We start from the raw sequence: 11,334 nt of genomic DNA, 5'->3' as shown, positions 1-11,334 counted from the left end.
TCGTGATATATGTTTTGTTTTGCTCTATCCTCTGCGCTTTCGTGTTAGTCATTACGTTGTGCATCAAGTTCAAGGGTTAGTCTTTCGCCCTAAATCGATGCGCACGGCTGTCTGTCAGTGCTAGTTATTTTAGTCGATAAAGTTTTAAATATGGATATTTTTTTTACACAAATGTATTGCTTCGCTTCACAAGGTCTTTATTAACCCCCTGGAGACATGTGGAGTACTTTTATGATGGATAGATGCACTTTTATGTACTTTTATGGACTTAATGGAAACCGGCCATTCACTGCCATTACAAAGACATTTTTTAATATAACTCTGATTGTATTCGTCTGAAAAAAGAATGTCATTTACACCTAGGATGGCTTGAGGGTGAGTAAATCATAGGCTTATTTAAATTTTTGGGTGACCTATCCCTTTAAAAGCCCTTTCACACTAAACTTGACGCAATAAAACAAGGCGGATCGCTGATGAATGGAACTTTCACACCGAACGCGAAACGATAGATCTCCTTCGGCTAATTCACGCAAGGTGGCGCTGATCGACAATGCATTTTTCCTCACACTGAAAAACCCAAAAAGTTAAGCTAACTCATTTCATTTGAGGACACTGATTACCTTAATTTGTTTAATTTTAGATATACATTGCAGTCAAGAAGTTAAGTGATTAATTATGTGATAAATTAAGTGATTAATTAAGTAATAACTGAGCATTAGTGACGAACACCTGCTGTTAATGAGCAAAATTACTGAAGCAAAGAGAAACACAAACTACAACTGACTTCAACCACAGCCTTAGATGAAATCAGCTGAAGATAAAAGACATTACATCTCTCAAGATCTCAGCAGAGGAGGATTAAACAACTCCACAAACAGCATTACCAGCTTTACTTATTACTAACCAGACTGACTTTATTTCTGTAAGACGTCTACAAAAGTTGTTATTGAGAATTAGCAGAGGTTTATATGATGATGGTTTATTGAGTTTCATTTGATGTTTCACGATGGTGATCAGTGTTTGCTTTAGTTGGGTTCTTGACCCTTGATTTTATAACAACAATTTTACTATGTGTGGTGTTTTTAAATTTAATAAACTATGTGTTTATTTTATTGCAATCAACAAATTATGAAGAAAAATGAAACAAAAGCACGCACATCAGTCTCAAAAGGGTGCTCGACTAAAAAACAACAAGTGAAAAGATAAAGTATAAAGTCGGCAACACCTAAGCTCCAAAATTATCAAAAATATTTATTTTCAAGACAACTATCGCATAGCGTATGTGACGTTTCGAGCACGCAGGCTCTTCATCAGACAAATTGACTACAGATGTGCAACCCTTTATATCTCCAGGTGATCACGTCCAAACATGTTACTAATCAATACAACAATACAAAACGAAAAAAGAAAAACAAATATATATATATATATATATATATATATATATATATATACATACACACACAAAAATTATTAAAAAACTATGGAAAATACAACAGTATCATTATTAATATGCACTTTAAAAAACACTTTTCTTGATACCTGCATATATACATCAAAATAACTAAATTAAAGTAATCACTCCAAAACCTTTGATGTATTATATACAAAAAAAAAGAGAAATACACACACACACACACACACACACACACACACACACACACACACACACACACACACATCTATATGACAATTCAAAGAAATGGACGAATATCAAAATCTTCATTAAGTCCTCTAGGGGACAACATGTCTAATGTGAAAATCCAAAAAGCCTCACGCTGTAAAAGCAATTTATCAATGTCACCTCCACGACGTGGATACTTAACTACCTCGATGCCTATGTATTGAAGAGTAGAAACTGAATGTCTAAAAGCTGCAAAATGCTGTGCAACTGGACTTTTTGGATCATGGTGTCTAATTGCACATCGATGTTCAGAAATGCGATTCTTCAAAGGTCTACTAGTCTTACCAATGTAACATAAGCCACAAGGGCAACGCAGCATATAAATAATGTTGGCCGTCTTACACGAAATGGTGCCTCGAATTTTAAAAGTTTTTGCCGTATGAGGATGTGTAAAAGTTGATGTCGTATATGTAAAATTACACTGTTGACAGTTACCACATCTATAATTACCATGAGGTATTTTATTCAAGAAGTGAGGAGCTGGTTTTAAATCCGCTCTAACTAAAATATTTCGAAGGTTAGGTGTTTTTTATACACTAAACGAGGTGGTTTTTCGAAGCATTTTTTAAGATTGGGATCACTCTCTACAATATGCCAGTGTTTAGATAAAACATTATTAACATCCTTGGTAACAGGCGAATATTGCATATAACAATTAACACGACATTCCGTTTTTTTTATATTTTTTAACTAGACTCTCTTTTTGTGACACATCTTTAAAACGACTCGCTGCAGACTGAATCCACTCTTCTTTATACGATCGATGTCTAAATCTCTCTGATAAAATATGTGACTGCTGTTGGAAATCATCATCACTGCTACAGATACGGCGAATCCGACTAAATTGAGAAATTGGTAACGAACGTTTTAATGACACCGGATGATAGGATTGTCCGTGCAAGATAGTGTTACGATCAGTAGGTTTCCGATACAAAGTGGTCTCAATGCCCGACGTGGTATGAAGAACAAGCACATCCAAAAAATTCATTTTCTCTTGATGGAAATCAATGGTAAATGTTAACGCAGTACATTTATTATTTACCAAATTGTGAAACTCTAATAGCTCCGCTTCAGTGCCACTCCACAATAGAAAAACATCGTCAATGTATCTTTTCCATATAAAAGAATGTGCTTTAAAAAATCGTTAACCGGATTAAACACAAATTGATGTTCAAACATGCGACAAAATAAAGATGCAAAACTTGGGGCCATCTTAGATCCCATACTGACCCCCGAAATCTGCAAATAATACTCAGACCCAAACAAGAAATAATTATGTGAAAGTACCCATTTTGCCAAATCACTCAAACACACAGTACTAGGAGTTTGACAAAGCCGTTGATTCAGAAAAAATTCAATTGCCTCTAGCCCACCCTGAAACGGAACATTGGTATACAACGATTCAACATCCATAGTGACTAGAAGAACAGGACAATCCGGTAATTTCACATTGTTAACAAGTTCAATAAAATGCACCGTGTCTCTAATATAAGAAGGCAAAGACATCACCAAAGGTTGTAAATGAAAATCGACGAAAGCTGAATTTTTTTCTGTAAGAGACCCAATTGCTGCCACTATAGGTCTCCCAGAGGGAATATCACTATAAGGTTTATGAATTTTGGGCAGTGTATATAACACCGGTGTAATCGGATGTTCGACACACATATATTCATATTCAGCTTTCGTCAACAAACCTGAATCTACAAACAATTTTAAAGTGTTATGTACAGATGTTTTAAAATTAATCACAGGATTTGTACTCAATTTTTTATAAAAGGTTGAATTAGACAATTGTCTCTGAATTTCAACTTCATAGTGGCCTGATAAGCAAATTCTGCACCATCCAGGCCATCCTATGCACCCAAATAAAATTTAGAAACACGGACAACCCTATTTTTTCCTAAATTACATTTATTGGTCTAAATCCTTAGGCTGGGGCCGTGTAAAATAATTAAAGGCTTTCTCTTGAACGTACACTCACTTCCCTTTTCCTTCTCTTCATTTTCCCTAATACCTCTCTGCCTCTCCCTTACACCAAGGATCATCAGCCTCATACACTAAGTAAAGTGGAGTACTAGTGTTATTGGAATTTAAACTAAAACATGACCATATATATATACAGCATATATATAATGTATGTATAAAGTGTGCGTATTTTTCTTGTACCTGTCTCTCATTTACTTGTCACTTCTTCTGGCCTCATGTTACAAACAGAACTGTCTCCACCTTGGTGCATCCAAGGCGACATCTATGTATATATCTATACCCGCCCGCGCCGTCAGATCATTTAGACGTGTGCTGTTTTCAAGAGATAACAACGATATAAATACTGTTCGTTTTCTCACACAAACCGCTCGTTTCGTGTCTTAGGCCATCAATGTGTACTTACGATGGGGAATTGTTTCATTTGGACGATGGGGAATTGTTTTAATTTGGACTCTGTGCTTGTGTTTTGAGCCAGTGACCACAGACCTGCATTATATGACTGACAGACAAGAACGGTTTGACCTAAAAATATCAAAATTGAAACTACTGCGGAAACAAAGACACCTACATCTTGGATGCCCTTGAGGTAAGCTAAAACATATCAAAAATAAATTTCAAAGTGAACTATCCCTTTAACTGAGTTTCTCATACAGGTTTGGAACAACATTAGTGTAAGTAAATTATGACAGAATTATCATTTTTAGGTGAACTCCCTTTAAAGTGCATTAACAACATAACACTCTCAATAACGGATGAGACAGTGGTTCAATGCAAAGAGAGATTTTTGCTTTTAAGAAATTGTTTTTAAGGACTACAACAAATGACTGATAGGACCTACACTGTTTTTTTGACTACACTGACTTTTTTTTTTTTTTTTTTTGCCTTTGCAAACGTGTCTTATAAACACTTTACGGCAGACAAAAAAGCTAATGTAATAAAATTAAAGGTCAAGACAAGAGCCCAACTAAATCAAACTGTTCACCTGCAAATTAAACAAATTAACTTGACTTTTAATTTAGTGCAACTGTGCTGCTAGCATTTTACAGATCAATTACCGGATGATTTTTTACAGTGAAAGCTGTAAAAATAACAGTACTTTGTAGGTGAAGATCCTGACAGTTACAGTAATTACGCCAAATTTACACTGAAAAAAGTTTTAAAACATGTATTATTACATGCATAATCTTTTTCTGATATATATAATATGTATATCATATATATATATATATATATATATATATATATATATATATATATATATATATATATATACAGTGCTATGCATAAGTTTAGACACCCATACTAAAGTTGACTAAAAAGAGGTATAAAAAATCATCTTTTGGAAACTGAACTTAATGCCTTAATTTAAAAAAATAGGAAAAATCCAACCTTTAAGGACACCAATTTTCTTTGTGAATGAATAATGTATCGTAAATAAATAAATGTTCTTCCTTAAAATACAGGGTGCATAAGTTTGGACACCCCTATGTTAAATTCCCATAGAGGCAGGCAGATTTTTATTTTTATTTTTTACTAGTGCAAAATGCCCATGCAAAATCAGTTTTTGAGTGTTTTTAGTAGCCTAATTGTTGGTTTGATGTGTTTGAGTGCTCATTGTTACAATTACACAGCAAAAGTTCAGTGACATTTTTATATGTGCATGGTAGAAAGCACAAAGTGAACTCCGAGAAAACGCTTATGCTTGAGCAAACAGTTTGTGAATAGGCTGATGCCCGTGCAAAATCAGTTTTTGTGAGCTGATCGCCATCAAAAAAGTTCAGGAGATATTTCTTAGCGATGGCTGATTTCAACAGTTTCAATATGATAAAAAAATAACTTTTTTATTGATTCAATTGATTAATTGCATTTTGAAAAAAAAAAAAAGTGTCATGAATTTATTGCATTTTTGGGGAAAATAATCCGTTTTTATAATAAATCTTTGAAAATCAAAATCTGGATTTGAAATTTTTTATGTTATTATAACCTAAAGATGCTATGTGAAAGTTTGAAACAGAAAATAGTGGTTTTCATCTTGTCACTTTCTTGGTAAAGAAAACACATTTTTACTCAAAAGAATCAAAATGGATTTATCAAGTTTTGGAACCAAACTCTAATATTCATAAGTAAACAGTGTAGCTGACAGATTGTCAGAATTTAATATTCATAAGTAAACAGTGTAGCTGACAGATTGTCAGAATGTTTATTTTTAAACCACAACCTTCTTGGGGCTTCTTTGACCGATACAACTCTCTGTTTATTTTTAAACCACAACCTTTTAAAAATGATATATTTAACGATATCTTTAGCATTTCTCATCCAAACAACGTCAAACTTGGCACTGCACTTACTCGTGACCGTAGCGAGACACCTGTCAAGTTTGAAATCCATCGGACTAACGGTTCGAGAGATATGCGGTTAACAGACACACAGACAGACAGACAGACAGACACACAGACAGACAGACAGACAGACAGACAGACAGACGTTTCTGTAATTTATAGATATATATATATATATATATATATATATATATATATATATACATGGGCGTCTGTTTGAATGCGTCATTGTACCCAGCACATATCCCAGCTAGAAATTTTTTGTTCTAAAAATGTTCTAAGAACATTAGCATGTATTGTTCTATAAATGTTTTCAGCGGCTAGTTTTAGTTTTGTTCTCAGAATGTTCTTTTAAAAGTTTGGAGAACATTCTTTAAAAACATTATTAAAATGTTTAGTAGTAACATTCTTTTAACATTATTCTCTAACGTTCTTAGAAAGTTTTCAGCGGCTAGTTTTAGTTTTGTTCCCAGAATGTTCTTTTAAAAGTTTGGAGAACATTCTTTAAAAACATTATTAAAATGTTTAGTAGTAACATTCTTTTAACATTATTCTCTAACGTTCTTAGAAAGTTTTCAGCGGCTAGTTTTAGTTTTGTTCCCAGAATGTTCTTTTAAAAGTTTGGAGAACATTCTTTAAAAACATTATTAAAATGTTTAGTAGTAACATTCTTTTAACATTATTCTCTAATTTTCTCAGAACGTTTTCAGCGGCTAGTTTTATTTGTGTTCCCAGAATGTTTTTTTAAATGTTCAGAGAACATTTTCTAAAAACATTATTAAAATGTTTAGTAGTAACATTTTTATAACATTATTCTCTGACGTTCTTATAATGTTTTTAGCGTGTAGTTTTATTTTTGTTCCCAGAATGTTCTTATAAATGTTCGGATAACATTTTTTTAAAAACATTATTAAAATGTTTAGTAATAACGTTCTTATAACATTATTCTCTAATGTTCATAGAACGTTTTCAGCGGGTAATTTTATTTTTGTTCCCAGAATGTTTTTTTAAATGTTTAGAGAACATTTTCTAAAAACATTATTAAAATGTTTAGTAATAACATTCTTATAACATTATTCTCTAACGTTCTTATAATGTTGTAAGCGGATAGTTTTATTTTTGTTCCCAGAATGTTCTTTTAAATGTTCGGATAACATTATTTAAAAACATTATTAAAATGTTTAGGTGTACCATTCTTACAACATTATTCTCTAACGTTCTTAGAAAGTTTTCAGGGGGTGTTTTTATTTTTGTTCCCAGAATGTTCTTTTAAAAGTTCAGATAACATTTTTTTTTACAACATTATAAAAATGTTTAATAATAATATTGTTAGAACATTATTTCTCCTAAAAGGTAGAATAACATTCTCTAAGAACACTCTAAAAATGTTTCGTGATGATGACCTTCTATAAATGTTTAATCATAACATTTTTAGAACATTATCCCTTTATTCTTATAAAGTTTTTAGCAGGAAGTTTTATTTTTATTCTTAGAACGTTCTTCTAAAAGTTAGGATAACATTCTCTAAAAATACTCTTAAAAATACTACTTAACATTCTTATAAATTTTTTAGTGGGAAGTTTTATTTTTGTTCCCAAAATGTTCTCTTAAACATAAAAAATGCTTAGCTTGTTAAAACATACAATTTTATTAATCTCTAAAATAAAACAAAAATCTAACAGGTTTATGAATGGCATTCACATAAATTATTAGAAGTTCTGCGTACAGTAGATGCCCAACATTAAATGAAGAACTCAGTAAAGTCCAATGTGCAATCACACGTCTTGACTGCTGTTTGCTCAGAGCGCTCATCATCAGTATTTGGTTGTCTTGGTTCTTGCAGAAAAAGAATAAAGTCATCTGCATTAATAGGTGTTCTACTGTTCTTCTCTTCTTCTTTTTCAGCTGCTATCCCAGTTAGCAGAATTGAGCTCCATTCTCAGTGTGCATGGTAGAGTTTTTCCTCATAGCCTATAAAAGAAGATCATGCAACAGTGTAAACAAAAATAATACAAATACATATTACATATTAAGATCACAAGCAATATTGACTTTGAAAACTTTCAAAATTAGCCAGCCTAATTATTAATCAGAAATTAATTAGATTAGTTTATTTAAAAGTATAAATATGATACCTTATGAGTATCTATTTTGTTTCTGTAATTTAAAACATATACTTAATCCATTATATACATGTTAAAGGGATACTCCACTTTTTTTGGAAATAGGCTCATTTTATAACTCCCCCAGAGTTAAACAGTTGAGTTTTACCGTTTTCTAATCCATTCAGCCGAGTTTCTGATATTTAGAAGAATGTCAGTAACCAGACAGTTTCTGGTCTCATTGACTTCCATAGTATATATTTTTTCCTACTATGGAAGTCAATGAGACCAGAAACTGTCTCAATACTGATATTCTTCCAAATATCAGAAACTCGGCTGAATGGATTCGAAAACGGTAAAACTCAACTGTTTAACTCTGGGGGAGTTGTAAAATGAGCCTATTTCCAAAAAAAGTGGAGTATCCCTTTAATAACACAACTAGAGGCTAAATTATTTTAACAAACTACAAACTTGGCTTGAGAAGTGTGAACCTCGAACTCAGGTAGCCTTGAGCACAGCTGCAGCATGTCACAGCACTGCCCACGATGCTTTTGCTCTGATGTAACAGCTCATTTTCATCAGTTATATTGTCTATGGATTGTTACATTTCTTACAGATTTCTGCTTGTTTTAAATCAGATACAGATAAAGTAGTACTGCATTTGAGATAGAACAATTTCTAGTGTGATTTAATCATACCTGTGAATCGTCTCTTTGCTATTAGCTAAGCTGTAAGTTTTAGTTACTTCAAAAGCAGAAAGAAAAATATGCTATAACTTCTGTTTCTTATTGAGAAATCACAGGACAGTGTTGACACTAACTTTTTGTGCTTCAGTAGGTTTCTGTGTGCGCACAATCTGCATGTTAAATGTGAGCTACTGTCTGTGCATATGAAAGCTTGTTTCCGCCATGGAATACAATTTTTAAAAAAGGTAATTGCGAATCACAATTCAAACTTTTTTTTCTCAGAAGTGCGAGATATAAACTCGCAATTGGCCGTTTGAAAGTCAGAATCACAGGATAAATTAGTAAAACCTGAGAAAAAAAAGCAATTCTGGCTTATTTTTTTTTGCTGTCGTTTCTATATGAGAACATTAATGCACTTCATCAACACAGCCGCTCTGAGAGTCACTTCAGCAGCATTTTAGCTTCATTTGAGAAAAACTATCATCATATCATAAAACACAGAGAAACTCAAAGGTCTACACGGCAATCCGTCAAATAAAAGTTTGGTTTAACCTTTGAAGAACGTTTTGCTTAAATCATTACATTTTAAATAATTGGTTATAGCAATTTAATTAAACCATTCAAATGGAATCAAGAAAAAAAAAAAATATATACTTTTGGGAGATGCGAGAGCGAAGTAGTCCAGTGATAATTAACAGGCAGCCATGGTTAATGCAATTTGCAAAGACCCGCCCCCTTTAGTTACTGTTGCTATGTCCAACAAGCCATGGCGCTCTCACGCCACACATCATGTTGTCACGCAATGAAAAATACATTGCGGATCACAGAAAAAACGCTGAAACGTTTAAACGCAGAGACAAGACAGAGCAGGTTACTTTTGATATGAAAGTTGAAACAAAGTCTCAACGTTTAATTTGTGTAATTTTTTTAGAAAAAAATATTTTTGGTAAAATAAAAATGTAAAAAATACCTGTCAATCAAACTCCCTCGAAGGGTGAATTCTGAGGGGAGTAAAAAAGACAGCTCACAATTCTGATATTTTCTTGCAATTGTGTGTTCTTGCCTCACAATTCTGAGAGAAAAAAAACAACTGTAATTTTACTGATGGAAACAGACAGTAAAAAAGTGGACTTCAAAGATTTCTTATTCTGTAGCTCCCTGTGGGATTTTTTTGACAAGTCCATAAAAATGCATCCATCCATGATAAAAGTACTCCACACGGCTCTGGCAGGTTAATAAAGGCGAAAGGTGAAGCGAAGTGATGCGTTTGTGTAAGAAACATATCCATATTTTATATTTTAGGGCTGGGAATCGATTAAAAAAAGTAACTGATTATTTACACAATTTGCTGTAATTACATGCAATTAATTGCATTTCCCCCAAGCTTGTAATCATCAATATTTAAACTTAGAATAACCTAATTAAACAACAAAAAGGAAAAAAAGGAACAGAAAATAGCCCTGTATTAAAATAATATTAAACATCAATATATCAATATATTATTATTTTCAATAATCAATCAACATAATAAATTTAACAATTTATTATTATATATTTTTTTCTAATTATCAAAATAAAACATAGTCCTACAAAGCTATTATTACAAGAGCATGTGATCAGAGCAGGTAATTTTACCATTGTTGTCAGCATGACTATACCAGCTCAGTAGGGCTATTTCACAGAAGTCTACTACTGAGAAATTTCACGTTATTTGACTTTTCTTTTCCAGTGCATGATCGGTACATGATTGGAGCGTTTGGGCCGTTAACGACAGAGCAGAACGCGCAGCGCAAACACGGAGCAGAACATTGAGCAAAGAGCTCAATGTTTGCTCAGTGTTGTGTGTGTGTGTCAGTGCGCCGACACACACACACGGAATGGAGAGCGCGGAGCGGAAAAGACCCGGTCATGAAAGCTGCGCGAGAATAAAACCTGATCGCCAAACACGGAGGGGCGGGACGGCATATTTTGCAGCCTTTTCCGCAACAGGAAGTCATTAAAATGAGGCAAAAAAAGTGCTGCGTTAATTGCATTTTTTTTATAAACTCGTTAAGCATCTCAAATTAATCGCGAAGATTAACGTGTTAATTCCCCCAGCCCTACCATATTTATAATTTTATCGACTTAAATAACTAGCTTCCAGCAGACAGCCATATGCAAGTCAAATTACGCCCAAAGAGTTAGTCAACGCATCGATACGCATATGAGCCTGCAAGGCTACGCATCACTACACTTCGGCCGCCATATGCGTCTATGAGTAGAAAAATGTGTCGTCCCAGTTTTTGATACGCGACGCACCGTTGTATGCAATACTATGCGTTGTTGGTGGGGGCAAAACTGCAAGTTGCTTGCGTCCGACATGTTGACTATAAAAGGCTCTTGTCGGTGCATGACATAGGAGTAGCATAAGCTTTGACGGCTCTCGCGGTTCAAACAAACAGGGCTAGGCAATAAATTCAAGCTCCTCCCACATTTCTCTTTATATGATTCTCTTTAATGATAATTTTTCTAAAAATCTCTGTGGAAAGAAAGTCAGA

The 11,334-nt window shown here is 33.5% G+C and overlaps 2 protein-coding genes across 4 annotated transcripts in view; both read right to left on the bottom strand.

The window, feature by feature from the left end:
- The window catches only part of LOC311290897 (uncharacterized protein), an 88,128-nt gene that overhangs the window by 44,959 nt on the left and 31,835 nt on the right, over positions 1 to 11,334 (bottom strand). The gene's annotated exons all lie outside the window — the stretch shown is intronic.
- Positions 1 to 11,334, bottom strand: part of LOC311290895 (interferon-induced very large GTPase 1-like) — a 31,995-nt gene that overhangs the window by 7,274 nt on the left and 13,387 nt on the right. The gene's annotated exons all lie outside the window — the stretch shown is intronic.

Source organism: Rutilus rutilus, assembly GCF_951802725.1.
Source record: "Rutilus rutilus genome assembly, chromosome: 5".
NCBI lineage: Eukaryota > Metazoa > Chordata > Actinopteri > Cypriniformes > Leuciscidae > Rutilus > Rutilus rutilus.
The sequence above is the reverse complement of the archived record's forward strand: the minus strand, read 5'-3'. Positions and strand labels throughout refer to the sequence as shown.